This window comes from Ambystoma mexicanum, chromosome 9, assembly GCF_040938575.1.
Source record: "Ambystoma mexicanum isolate Mex_15411 chromosome 9, UKY_AmexF1_1, whole genome shotgun sequence".
NCBI lineage: Eukaryota > Metazoa > Chordata > Amphibia > Caudata > Ambystomatidae > Ambystoma > Ambystoma mexicanum.
This window is the reverse complement of record NC_090931.1, coordinates 959506460-959517560: the sequence shown is the minus strand read 5'-3', so window position 1 is coordinate 959517560 and position 11101 is coordinate 959506460.

The window sequence follows — 11101 nt, the reverse complement described above, 5'->3', positions numbered from 1 at the left end:
AGACCTCGCTGACTGTTCTAGGTGAATTGCTTCGTCATTATGGAACTCATATTTCTCCCATAGGAAGCTCCGGTCTCTGCATGCGTTGCGTGGTCGAGCACCAACCAGAACTGTTCTGCTTTTCTTTTCCATTCTCCTTCTCACGTGTCGCCTCTGACAGACACTGTATTCGCCTGTTGCTGCTTCCACGACTTGGGTCATTTCCTCCAGTCGTTCTCTCCTTCCGTTTCTCTACACTTATTCCTTGCACTATAGCTGCGTTTTCTTGGGGATAAATAGGGACGTAGCCCCTGGGTTCATCACATGCCTATTTCTTATAGGTTTCAATGACCAGTTTTGTGTATTTGTGTATTACTTTTAAATGGATACCTGCTTTAGCATCTTCTTATCGTTCTGCACTTATTTAACTGTATACTCTTTCTCGTCAGCTTCGTCATTCTTCTGAATTGCTATTGTCAGTACTCTATCACTACAGTAACACAGGCATCATCAAATGATGCACTGGCAGTCAGCCATATTTGTCATCTTTCTTGATCTCAGTTTATAACATTTATTTTATTTGTTCTCTGAGGTTTAGTCAGTTTCCCCACCCACTTTCACCCATATTATACAATCATTGGCAAAGCCGGCTTCACTGAGGCTGAGGGGGCCCCCACCTGATTACAGAGGTGCAGTAGCACCCCCTACACCATCGGGATTGTGGGGGTTGCTATTACACCCCTGACTGTGCATGATTTTGGTGTGAGAGATGTTTTTAAGGTTTATGATTGTGCTTGATCTTTTCTGTATCTAGAAGAGTAGCTTTCACTATAAAGTAAGTATTTTGTAAGCTGTAAATGTCTTTGGGATTCCTGCCAGTCACATATTCAAATCACATCAAGTCAGCCTTTCATCCATCTGAGGTCACTAAAAGGAGTAACATTATATTTGGCACTTTAAACATATGTGATTTGAATACTATGCAAGTGTTCATGACCAATAGGAAAGGGAAGAGAGCAGACCTGATCTGCCAACGTCTGTATGGAGGGTTTAGTATGAGTTACTTACCATAGTGACTACTGAACTCCTAGTCCATAGTTCATTTTTCTTCCATACTAATGTTATGCCACCTTGAACAGGTCCAAGTTGCAAAGCAGCATTTATTTTTAAAAGAAAAGCAACGGGCACAGACATGCACTCAGCAAGGGGACTCCCATGTACATGCTCCTCACTCCACCCTTCAGTTCTTTGAACAGTGTGGAACCTTATTAGAGGGGGTGGACTGAGGGGCATGTGGAGGAAAGGGGACTATCTACTAGGAGTACAGTATTCACCACAGTGAGTAAATTGTATTCTTTGCTACGTCTTGTCCCCTTTTCCTCCATACTAAGAGAATAATATAATGCAATGCGACCCAAACTACAAAGGGTGGATGGAACCAGCTACTTGGTAAAAAGGTTACGCAGCCCAGCCTGTCCAAGTTGAGCATTGGACTCTAAGTTGGTGTCCATTGAGTACCGCCTGAAAAACGCATGCAGGGTTGCCCAAGTGGCCACCTTGCATATTTCTTTCTGCTGTTGAAAGGTTGCTGAAGCTGCTTTAGCTTGCATCATTTGAGCATAGATGCCTTTAGGTAAAGAGACTAGCCAACAAGCAACGGTAGATTTAGAAGCATTGAGATTGCAGGATGGATTCTGAAAGGATTCAGAGGGCTTAGAACAATCCAGATAGAATGTACAGGCTCTCAACACATCTGGGCTATGGAGCACCTCAGAAGATGGGCTAAGAAAGAAAACTCGAAAGATATTTCCTGATTCAGGTGGAATGAGGGCACAACCTTGGGTACAAAACAGGTGAGAGTCTGGAAAGTCACGTTCTCCTCATTGGAAATTCAGATAAGGCTGATTGGCACACAAGGAATGCAGCTCTCCTACCTGAAGTGTCAAAGTGTTGGCTGTTGCAGAGGGCACAAAAATGACTCCAAGCCTCGGAGATAGTATAATGATTTTTATTGATGTATTAAAAAGTACTATCCCTCTCTTTCTTCTCTCCCTAACCCAGGTGTCCCTGACTCCCATGGTTAGAATCTAGCGAGTGTGAGGCCACCAGGGGGGCGCAGGCAAGATGGCCGCCTGAGCCGAGAGTTCCCGTTCAAGCCCTGGGAATTCCACAGAGAAATATGATTAAAAGGGCCCCAGCCTGCTTATGAGGTCACGATAAAGCCATCGGAGCTGATGCCTAACAGACTGGTCGAAGTCTGGAGGTGCTCCCAAGCCCGAGTTACACGGCGGAGAGCTTGGGTGCCCCTCCCCTCCAGGACTCCACGCCACGGAGAAAGACATCAGGAGCGCAACAGCAAGTGAGCCGCCGGAGTCGCGACGGGCTCGCTGTACCTGGAGCCGCGGCCTGAACAACACCCCCCGTGGACGCGCACCACCATCAGCGCAGGGTGTAGCAGCCCCACTCGTCGGCGAGGCAGACACCAAGAGAAACCTGAGAATGGGGGTGGGGGCCACGCTACTGGAGGCAGCACCACTGCCCTCCCTCCCGTTGGCCACCCGCCCCTCGTACCAAGCGACCGTCTCTCAGACCGACGCGGGAGTGCGTCCGCACCGCGGTGCGTGGGGGTGGGGGCAGCCCGGTGGGGGAGCTTTGGGAAAGGACAAGGAGCTGTCCAGGCGAGAGCCCCCAACGGACACCAGCGACCCCCATGGCCCACACGGGGGGGCCCACCGTGCCACAATTGGGTGACTACCACGAAAGGAGAAAGGCCCATGCCCAGAGAAACCCAAGATCCCACAAGCTCATGAAGTCAGACCCGAGGAAGCATACACCATTGGGACCTCCCCAAGCTGGGCCGATGCGGGAGCGTGCCCATACGTTGGCTGGTGGGGGACCCGAAACTGCTGGGATAAATAAGACAAGATGAGGAGGCAGCTTGGAGGGGGCCCTGAGCAAACACCATTGACCCCCACAACCCACACGTGGGGGTCTAACTAACCACTGAGCTGCGGCCACCACCAGAGGGACAGATCCCACAAGCCCACGCACCGGACACTGGTCTCCAGCACGGGGGCCCACAACACCGATCCCCGACCCCCGGAGGGTAATCCACATGCACCCAGCAAGACCAAAATAGGGCTCAGGACCCCCCTCCAGCTTGGCCCATCGCAGGAGCGCGCCCTTCTACACCGCTGGTGAGGAAAACACGGGAGGGGTCCCGACGGTTCACCACCAACTAAGTTGCCACCCCCAAAGCTGGACCACATAGAGAAGCACCATCTGTTCTACAGAAGGCCCCGGGCCCACGTTCACTCTACACGAAGCCCATTCTCACCTCGGATAGGGCCCACACACCTGGTCCCAGCGCTCCTCAGACTCTGGGCGGCCCTGCACCCCTCGCTAAACGCTGCATCAGGCCCAGAAGGACCCAGAGATCCCTGAAAGGAGACCCAGAAACAGGCGACAGGCGAACAACCAGCGGCTCATCCACAATTGAACTCCTCCTCGGACCCGCTGGCCATAGGCTGGACAACCCAACCACTGGAGCCACTGAAACACCAGCTGGGGGAGAAATAGGAGTAGGTTGGTGGTATAGTTACCACCACACGAGTGACACAGGGCTACCCCCACGCCCGACCTCGGCACAATCTACATGAGTTGGAAGGAAGCTCTCTCCAAATTCCAATTCCAAGCCGGCGAGAATGAGATGGCCTATCCACCCCGCCCCCGGACCTGGGTGCGATCCAGAACCACATCCAGATGATCCTAGAGGAAATCTTGGGGATAAGAACAGACATGGGACCCAAGCTGGCAGACCTGACTACGAAAGAGAAAACCTTGGAGGACCGCATGGAAGGAGTCAAAAACAACCAACTCTCCACGGCACTCCTAGAGACTCAAATGGAAGCAAGGTTCATGGAGGTCCAGCGACGCGAAGAGGAACTACGATTCAAGGTCGATGATATGGAAAACAGGGAAAGGAGAAACAATTTACGCATTTTCGGACTGGTGGAATCGGAGGGAGAGAACCCGCTTGGCCTGGAGGGCAAGGTACACGACCTCATACGGATCATCCTGGGCACAGAAACCGCTGAAAACATCAAAATGGACAGAGTTCACTGTGCCGGAGGTGGAGGCAAGGGCCCTCACTCGGTGTTAGCAAAATTTACACTATTACAGAGACAAGGCTAGGATCTTGGAGAAGGCCAGGACCCTTGGGAACATACAATACGGAGACTCCAAGGTGGCCGTTTTCCAGGACCTCTCGGCCCTCATCTTGCTGATGAGGAAGAAATGTGGCAACCTCACCAAATGGCTCCAGGATAGGGGGGTTAGATACCGCTGGGGCCACCCCTTCTACTTAGCATTCGAATGGAGGGGAGAGACAAATCACCTCGTATCTGAAGAAGACATTCAGAGGGTCACGGAAGAACTACTGAGCGACCGGGCCGGCCCCTCAGCTGGCCTTGACGGAGACATGCGGGACCCGGGTCGCCGCCTTAGCGGCCCAGACATTTTCAGAGGCATGGCAAAGGTGAAAGGGGCCTGCAAGTTTAAAAAACTAGACGCCCCTCCTCGCCAGCCGAGGGACACTTAAAATGATTCTGATGCCGTGATACAGCTCTTGGTCTAAATTGCCTCTGGCTTGGCGCCATGCACGAGTGCACTGGAAAAGCCGAGGGCCGAGGCCCCTAGACAATATGTTCAAATGCCACGTTGGCGCCAGGTTAGCTCCCGAGTCAGAGGAGCCAGTTGATATTCGCTACCGAAGGCCGGGGCATGTTTGGGCCTGCGGTCCTGCCAAAGAAATACTAGTAAAATGGGTGGAGGAAAGGGGGCAGAACTTAGAAGACTTGAGTGGGAGATCCACTGCCAAACCGAAATGGGCAATGGCTCCGACAAGAAGTCGGAGTCGAAGCTGGGGAATCCCGACAAACTGTGATACCCGGGCTGGGGAAGAAGTCCCGACAACCGTCGTGGGATGAAGACGAACGCCTCGAAAAATGGGAAGGGGAGGAGGGAACCAGGGAGGGGGAGGGTGCAGGGATGGGATAAGCTCACAAGGGTCAAGGGGAAGGGGGTCAGCCAGATCGAGCCAGGGCTCTTTGCTTCACAACGGGCTCTACACCGGCTCCGACAGCATGCGCAAAACCCTCCATGTACTAAATTCAAAGGCGGTCCGTGATGAAGGGGCTCTGCTGCTGGCACTTGACGCAGAGAAGGCCTTCGACAGGGTTTGGGATTCATGGGGGGGTCTTCTCTGCGGGGGGGATGGGACCGAGATGGCTGGGCTGGATGTCAGCATTATACTCCGCTCCCTCAGCCAAGGTGGTCGCAAATGGGACAGAATCAAGGGTTTTCCGCTGGGGAGAGGCACGAGACAGGGCTGCCCACTATCCCCCCTAATATATGCGTTGGTTATGGAGCCCTGGGCAATCTCTGTCCAAAAGGATGAGGCAATCAACGGAGTACTGATAGGAGACTCCCACTGTAAAATTAGCCTATTCGCTGCAGCTCAATGGAGAGGGCCAGGTGGTGAGCCATCTGTAGTAGCCTCCTTCCCTCCAGATCGACCATAAGATGCGCTCCTCTACATCACTAAACCATCCCAGACGGTTCCCCATGTGCTGCAGGGCCTAGCATGCTAGGGAGAACTCTCGGGATTCAAGGTTAACCTGGGGAAGTCGGTCGCATTCATAGGGGGAAATTTATCAGATACAGAGAGAGTACGTGGGAGAGCTCCCCTTCCGACTCCAGAGGGACGGGTTCCGATATTTGGGAGTCTGAGTCACAGTTGACCCTACAGACCTCTTCCCCAATAACTTCACCCCAGTCTGGACAGAAGTCAAGAGGGATGTAGAGAGATGGGCAAGCTTGGGACTCTCATGGATGGCACGTCTTAACCTTATTAAAATGGTGGTTCTCCCTAAATTCCTATTCCTGTTCCAGATGCTCCCAGTCCAGGTGCCCAAGACCTTCCTAACGGAAATAAAACTAACCTTTTTGAGATTCCTCTGGGCGGGCAAGAAGCACAGGATTTCATGTGAGGTCCTAATGAAGCCCAACGAAGGAGGGGTGGGGTCCCGACCTTGAAACATACTACAAGGTTGCCCAGTTGAGGGTCCCGACAGATCATTTCAACCCTGGGACGGAAAAGCAGTGGGTGGCAATGGACAACAAGGTACTTGCCCCGGTTACGCTAGATGAATGGTTATGGGTCCCAAGATCACGCATTCCAAGAAGGGTCCTACACCACCCGGTGCTGGGGGTCTTATGGTCGATCTGGAGGGAAGGAGGCTACTACAGATGGCTCACCACCTGGCCCTCTCCATTGAGCTGCAGTTGGGCCCCCCCGTTCATAGACAAAGTAGCCGAACTGGCCGCATTCCAACAATGGTACAAGGCAGGTCTCACTAGGGCAGGGCAGGTCTGGGTGGAGGGATCCTTCATGCCCCTAATAGACCTGGAGGAGGCCCTAGGGCTGAGCAAACTTTCACCGTTCCGCTACCTCCAGCTCAAGGGAGTCCTCACTGAACCTTCATGGGGAGACACCCTTAGGAGGGACCTGACAGATTTTGAGAAACTGCTAATCTCCACCCAGGGCTCCAGGGGGGGTCATGTCTCGCCTCTACAGACTCCTCTTGCTCTCGGCCCCTGGGGAACCACCGCCAGCCCAGACACAATGGGAAAGGGACCTGGGAGGGGCAATTGATGACAAAAGATGGTCCAAAATGTGCATCCGATCCCACCGATCAACGACTTTGCTTCAATACCGACACCAGGTCCTGAAGATATTGCATAGGTGGCATTATCCCCCCCCCCCAGAGGATCGCTAGGATGAGGACGGGATATGACCCACACTGTTGGAAATGCCGGAAAGTAAAAGGGGACTACATACACATGTGATGGAAATGCCCCATGGTCCAGACATGCTGGGTAGAGGTACTATCCTGGATTAAAGTGGTCGATTGAGTGGGTAGGTCCCTGTGCCCCTGGCTTCTCCTCTTTGGAATTAATGTAGGGGACGACCATGAGGAAACCCAGGGCCACATGCTACAGGTCATGCTGGTGGCAGCCAGGTGTTGTCTAGCCCAAAAGTGGAAGAGCCCACAAATGCCAGGAGAAAAAGACTGGGTCAACAAGGTCCGGGCCATTTACGACATGGAGTTTCTGACACACTTCATAGATGAATCTACAACTAATATTGAAGAACTTTGGCTCCCCTTTTTTTTAGAAGTATGATAGCCTGGCCTGAAGTGACAATAGCACGCCCGCGGAACAACCCAGACATCAATGGCCACCAAGGATGATGCCCCACATGTACGAGGCACTACATAAATAATCACCCTAGAGTGGCCGCAAAAAGCCGAGCCCAAGACACCAGTGCACAAGGAACTGACAGATTGTGCCTTGAAACGTTTTCCATGAGCTCGCCGGACGAACTAGATACCAGTGCTCGATCCATGGCTGAGGGTGAGGGAGGGGGGAGGGCTGGGGACAAGGGTTATTGTTAAAATGTTTTCAAGGTGAATATTGACAAATACGATTTAAAAAAAAAAAGAATCTAGCGAGTGTTAGCCCCTACTGTCTAGGTTGTCACATGCAGTGCAAGTCAGAGATTAAAGACAGGGTGCCTTTTCTACCTAAAGTTTTTCAGGGACTTCGTAAGGTTGTCCATACTCTATCCAGTGGTTAGGGTTCTACAGAAGAAGGGATTGTGCCTTGCAGACACTCTGCTTGATTTGATCTTATATCTACCACGCTCATGCTCTTCTTTCCATCTAGCTACCTCTCACTACTCTCTTCACAGCTCCTCCCACCTCTAGTATCGTCCCCCTCTCCTCTGTCCTTCTGATGCATCTCACTCCTTATAGGGCTCGCCGCCACCCTTTGTTACTACTCCCTCTTCTGCACTGCTACCTCCTCCGGACTCCTAATACTCCAATTCTGCCCACCTCCTACTCAGTCATACTACTTTCACTCTGTTGCAAACACTTCACAGTCACTCCTTAAACTATCTCACCTGACACACTCATCACACTATCACAGACACTCAGCAATACCACTTGCATTCTATAACCAAGAAATCGCTGGCACACTCCATTGCTCCTTCCTGCTGATACCTTGGTATGCTACCTCCACCTCCTCTGTCACCTGGTGGAATGAAAGGCACCCGGAAGCACAACTCGGAGTTTGCCAGTCCAGATACAATGTTACCGGCAAGCGTACCGTTAAATCTGGACCGGCAAGCTCGTAATGAGGCCCTATAACTGTGCATTCATTTCAACCTGTGCAGAGATTTGGCTTTCAAAGGGATTGAACTTAGAAGGTGACATTTATGTTGCTCTAAGATGCAAGAAGGTCCCCTAGAAGAGAACCATACTGAGCAGTGCCTCGTTGGTTGGACAAAGGAAGTGGGGCTCCTGCTTTTGAGGGACCAATGACTTCCTGATCAGTGATACAAAAAAGGTAGCAGGTGCCCCTCTCTCGAACGAACACGGCATGATAACCTGTTCAGTGGTTTTTAACCACTTTGAGAGTTTGCAGCCATCTGCTTTTTGCTCACTGTACCTTTCACAGACGGGAAATATTCATTTGCATATCAGTCTTTGTCCCGCCCACATGGGCAGTCCAGCACCGAAATGCTATGACAATTCCCGTATGAACAAGAATACCAACAGCAACCCCATACACGTGTTTCAGCCTTGTTGGGCCTCATCAGTGAGGTGAAGCTGTGCCTCTCTGAGCACAGTGAGCAGGAAGTCCACGTCTGGTTGCCCCAGGTAACGTAGGGTGACCTGATCAGTGAGTCTGTCTGAATGTTCAGTGCTGCCTCCAGGTGCAAAGTAACTGGGAAAATGCCATGTCCAGGCATCAGTGACAAAATTCAAATCTTAACCCATACAGAGGGGGAGACCATGGCCCATTCAGTTTATTAACATGACATCGTGTTATCCATATAGATGAGAACAATCTGGCCTTAGAGGAATCTCAAAGGCTTCGAGAGCTGGAAAGATGGATTGAGCTCCAAGATATTGATGCAGAGCATGTGCTCCTCCTCGGTCCAAAGTTTGTGAGTCTAAAGGTTCTCAAGTGTAGCATCCCAATCTCTCCGGGAAGAATCTGTAATCATAGTCTTGGTTGGTAAATTGATAAAGAAAGGGACCAGTACAAATAGGTTTGTTTCTTCTATCCACCAGCTAGGGTCCACCTTAACCAGACCTGAGATCTGAAGCCTCTTTGACCGTTCTTGCGTCTCCTGAGACCAGCATGATGCAACATGCAGGTGTCTCCCTCATATTGAGCCTAGAATGAGGAAGCACTGACCAGGACCCCCAGCAAGAGATAATCCGAGGCATGAGAGCTCTTTAGAAGTGTACAAACAGGTTGAAAATATCCTGCTCCCTCTCTTGAAAGAAGAATGCTCTGCTACGTGTGGTGACCTAGAAAAGGCGGATGAACTGAATACATTGTGAAGGAGTAGAGAAGATTTTCTGTAATTCACTGATCAACCCAAGGTGGAGACTAAATCTATAGTGATCTGAAGGGAAGAAGAGATTTCTTCAGGGTTGCTGCCTTCACCAGCCACTTGTTCAGATAAGGGTAGATTTGGATATCCCTCTGACTCAAAGGGGCAGTTACTGCTGACATCACCCTGTGAAAAACTGAAAACAGAGTTGTGCGCAGAGTGCTTAACCTTGAACTGTATCGACTGATCCACGGTGGAAAACAGCATGTAAGTATGGTGTTGGGGGCCACCTGCGAATGAGCAGATAAGCATCCTGAAGATCAAAGGCAGAAACCCACTCCATCTCCTTCAGCAGGGCCAACATTTGTTCCAGGGTGTCCATCTTGAACCCCACTACTGGAAGGAACTTGTCCTTATCTTTCTTTAGAATGACAAAGAACAGAGTTTGGAAACCCTCTGACATAATCTGCAGAGGCAAGGGCTCTATTGTATTGAGTTGAAGCAGTTTATCAATTCCAGCAATTTTGCTGGAGGGTTTGGTGGAGTAGAGGAGGGCAATGGTGAGAGGGAGGATGGGGAAGTCTGTATTGTGAAAACAGTCTGGGGTTTCTGGGCAAGAATTGCCAAGCAGGGAGATGTTGAGAGATCTGACCCATCCCAATCACTGTTTGTTGGCACCCTGCCTGAAAAGGGTCCAACTTTGAACTCAGTAGAGCAAAGCCTTCATCCTCTGGCATTTCTTCTGAGGACCTCAGGAGATGTTTTGCCTGTCCATGTCCCGGCAGCAGGTTTGGAACCCTCTAATCAGAGGTCTTCAGGGGGCAGGGGTGTGAATTGCAGGGGGAGAGGGCGAGAACCCAGCATGAAATGTAAACAAAAAAAAGCACTTTTTTTTTAGATTAGAGGAAATGGGCAGGGGCGGCACACATGGTCGGACTGGACAATAAAACTGTCTCAGGCACCAAGAAAAAAGTGGCACGCAGTTGCAAATGGATATTCATTACTTTAGTCACAGACTGTTTGAATAGTACCAAAGGGGGGGTGTTTTTTTATTAAAATGTAAGCAAATTGTGATATTTAAAGAATATTTATTCAGCAACAATGGTCAAAACTACTAGCTGCATAGTGAAGTAACTCATCAAACTGGCCCACATTGGCAAAAAAAGTGGCCCATTTTAACTGGCCTACACTAGTATTTTGCATTTTTGGTACAGGCGTTGCTCTCTTGCCCTACAGGCCAGTTTGAGCCTGGTGGCTTTTCCATAATGGGCGAGGGGGCGTCCACCCAGTGGCCCCCTCACCCATTATGAAGGAGCTGAGGAGCCAGCCCAGTGAAACACTAAGCACTCCCTCAACTGTGTTTTCCAGCTGATGGAGTGCTCCTAGGCTGGCTGAACTGTCAAAGGGAAACAATGTTTGGAATGGGTTGTGTCCTCCCACGTATTCCTCACCTTAGATATTCGTATCGTCAGCTTTGCTGCTTCGGAAAAAAATAAATCCACACCAGATGGCGCTGTGCTCGATGTCGTGGCGTCGATGTCCCTCGAGGGCTGCCGTAGATTGTCAACGTCATTTGCAGTATAAATGGCTCGAGCCGCGCCTGTTGGCTTCAGTTCTGTTTTACCGAAAGCTTTCGATTTGTGTGTATGT